Source organism: Marmota monax, unplaced genomic scaffold (assembly GCF_021218885.2).
Source record: "Marmota monax isolate L192 unplaced genomic scaffold, Marmota_monax_Labrador192_F-V1.1 WCK01_AAM20220418_F8-fsc00155, whole genome shotgun sequence".
Taxonomy (NCBI): domain Eukaryota; kingdom Metazoa; phylum Chordata; class Mammalia; order Rodentia; family Sciuridae; genus Marmota; species Marmota monax.
The window spans coordinates 95031-98330 of NW_026694554.1; the positions used below are offsets into that span (position 1 = coordinate 95031).

Consider the following 3300-nt stretch of genomic DNA (forward strand, 5'->3'; position numbering starts at 1 on the left):
ATTCTAGGCAATTGCTCTACCACTAAGCTATACCTGCAGACCTACCCATCTGTTCTTGTGTGCTGTGTACTTTACTCATTAGAGCCCTTAGCACATAAATTAATTGTTGTTCAAATTCTTAGCACATAATTCATTGTTGTTCAAATTCTTGGTCTGATCACTACAACATCATTGCTATATTTGAGTCTGGTTCTGATGTTTGCTCTGTTATATATATATATATATATATATATATATATATATATATATATATATATATATATATATATATTTGCCTTTTGGTATGCCTTGTAATTTTTTGTTGAAAGGTGGACATGATATACTGGGTGAAGAAACTGGTTATAGAACTTTAATAATATGGTGATAAGGTGTGGTGGGGGAGGGGATGGGTTCTTTAGTCCTTTAACTAGGTCTTAGTCTCATTGACACTTTCTTTAGCTTCCTTGTCATCATCTATATTTTCAAATATACAAAAGCAAATCCTCTTGAATGCCTAGACTGTTGGTTGTATACAATAAACACATCAGCAATGGAATTATATTTAGAGAACACTTCTCTCAGACCTCTTTCTATGGTATACAAGTTCAACCCAAACACTCAAAGACAACATCTGGGTTCAGGATTTGCCTGAGTGCCAACATGACACCTTTGAATAGACATGGGAGAATGACTGTTGGCTGTGCTATCTGCAATAATCTAGACTGTAAAACCTGCTACCAGAACGTCTATGGGAGTGGAAGCAGTACCATGACTGTGACCTTGCATTCTTCTGGACCAATGCCTAGATTTAGATATGGACTCATATTTTGATCTAGAATGCCTGGAATCTTCCTTGGAGTGAGCCCTTGCAGGGGTGTGCCTTGCAGATATCCCTGATCAGTGAGCACTTCTACTTCTAGAAGCAGAACTGGATTCTTGGCCTAATGCTTTCTGATTTCAGATTATTTCTTAACTTAAATTTTATTTCTTCATTCTTTTGATTCAAAGTCTGACTTCTTTTCATCTTACCCACTTTACACAAATTGTTTAATATTCTACAACTGGGACTTCTGGTCTGATAATTGGCATGCATTTTTCTTTTTTTAACTTTCAGCTTCACTTATTCTTGAGCTTCAAATACTCAGTTATAAAACTTGTCAAATGACGACTTCCACATTTTTCTTCTTCAACATTAACCCACTTTCCATAATTCTGCTAGCCACTGTTACTCATGACTCTCTCATTGTAGTTTTGACTTGTTATTCTTCAATAATGAGTGAATTTGACCTCTTTTCATTTCATTAACATTTATTTTTTATTTCATTTCAATTTTCTGTTCATATCTTTCACCCATATTTCTCTCGGTTTCTTATTTCTGACTTTTAGGAGCTTCTTATATGTAGAGGAAATTAGTTCTTTGTCAGCATGCATTACATATATTCATTTTCTTAGTCTGTTATTTCTTTTGGGTTTTTAGTAGTATTTTCTTGCCATGCAGAATTTCAAGAAACACTTAGCTGGTTAAATTTATTAGTCTTTTGATTAATAACTTCTGGGGTTTGTATTACGCTTAGGAAGGCCATTTATTATTGTTTATATGTTTTTGCTTTTTATGCTTACATTTTTGATTCATCTAGAATTTCTTTTGACATAAAGTTTGAATCAGGGGCCCAACTTGATTAGTATTATCTTTTCTTTTTCTTTCCTTCCTTTTCTTTTTTTTCTGCACTGAGGATTCAACCCAGGAGTTCTCTATCACTGAGCTACTCTATCAGCCCTCCACCCTATTAGAAATTTTCATTTTGAGGCAGAGTCTCACTAAGTTGTTGAGGCGGGTCTTGAACTTGTGCTCCTTCTACTTCAGTCTCCCACAATATTTTCTTTTCAAGTGGCTGCCCAGTAGGATTTTTTGGTTTTGCTATTTTAACTAAATTCTTAAACATTTCCCCATTTCCTACATAGTTTTTTAGTAATTATATCAGTAATTTAATATAATATAATATTGAAAAGCTGTTAGAAATTTCTAACTTTTGTTATTATACATTAAGCTACAATGCCCTTCATGGAGTGTATCTTTTTTTGTGTCAAAATTATTATTGTGAGATAAGTTATTAAGAATGGAATAATTGAGTTTTGCTAAGTATGATAACATTTGCTTTCCAAAAGTGTGGCAATTGTTCATCCTGCTATTGCTTAATAAATCCCATTAGTTTGGGATGTAATTTTGGGGCTATTATATTAAACTGAAAAACTACATATCAAAGCTTGCTCTACTTGACAGTTATTTGATTATTAGGGGATATGAATATTTTTGGTTCATTTACTTTTTATTTATTGGGCTTTGTGGTCAAGCAAATCTGGTTTTAAATTATAGATCTGCTACTTATTATCTATGCTACCTTGGTATTTTAGCTGAAAAATGTATATAATAACACCTGTGGTATAAAGTTGTTTTGATGATTCTGTATGTGGTATGCAAAATACCTAATTTAGGGACCAATCAATGAGTGACTTCTATTATTTTCATTTAACTTTGCATGAATTGTCTATCATATTCATTGTAAAAAAGTTATTATGCAAAAATACAGTTGGCTAGATGAATAGTAGGATGGGGTACAGATTTATTAGCCATGAGACCTTGACCATAGCACTTAACTTTTTTCCTTTTTTCGTTTCTTTCGTGGAATTGGGGATTGAACTTGGGGGTGCTCTATCACTGAGATATATCCCCATATATTTTTATTTTGTGACAGGGTCTTAAATTGCCTGATTTGGCCTGGAACCTGCTATCCTCTGCCTCAGTATCCAGAGTCATGGGAATTACAAGTGTGTACCACCATATCCAATCTGAACAATTATTAAACCAAACATAATTTCTGTCAATTCAGCAGCGAGGAATATAATTTTAATATTAAACAATGAGGGCTGGGGCTTCAGTTCAGTAGCGGGAGCTCTTGCCTACCAAGTATGAGGCACTGGTTCAATCCTCAGCACTACAAACAAAATAAATTAATAAAGATATTGTGTGTCCCTCCACAACTAAAAAAAAAAAATTAAAAGGGTTGGATATGATAAAGACAGAGGGAAGATCAATGGAATAGAAGGAGATTGAGGGAAAGGAAAGAGGGATGGGAAAAGGGAGGAAATGCAGAATGAATTTGACAAATTATTCTATGTGCATGTAGAAATATTCTACAGGGATTTTCACCTTTATGTATATCTATAAGGCACCAATTAAAAATATATATATACATGAGTGGAAGGTAGACCAGTAGAGTACAAGAATAGGGGGAGGAAGGAGGGGAAGGAAAGCAGGGAATG

General features: G+C 33.9%; 1 pseudogene; it reads right to left on the reverse strand.

Annotated features, from left to right (window-relative positions):
* Window positions 1–406: 406 nt before the first annotated feature.
* Window positions 407–1212, reverse strand: LOC124076866 (transformer-2 protein homolog beta-like; annotated as a pseudogene).
* Window positions 1213–3300: the final 2088 nt, after the last annotated feature.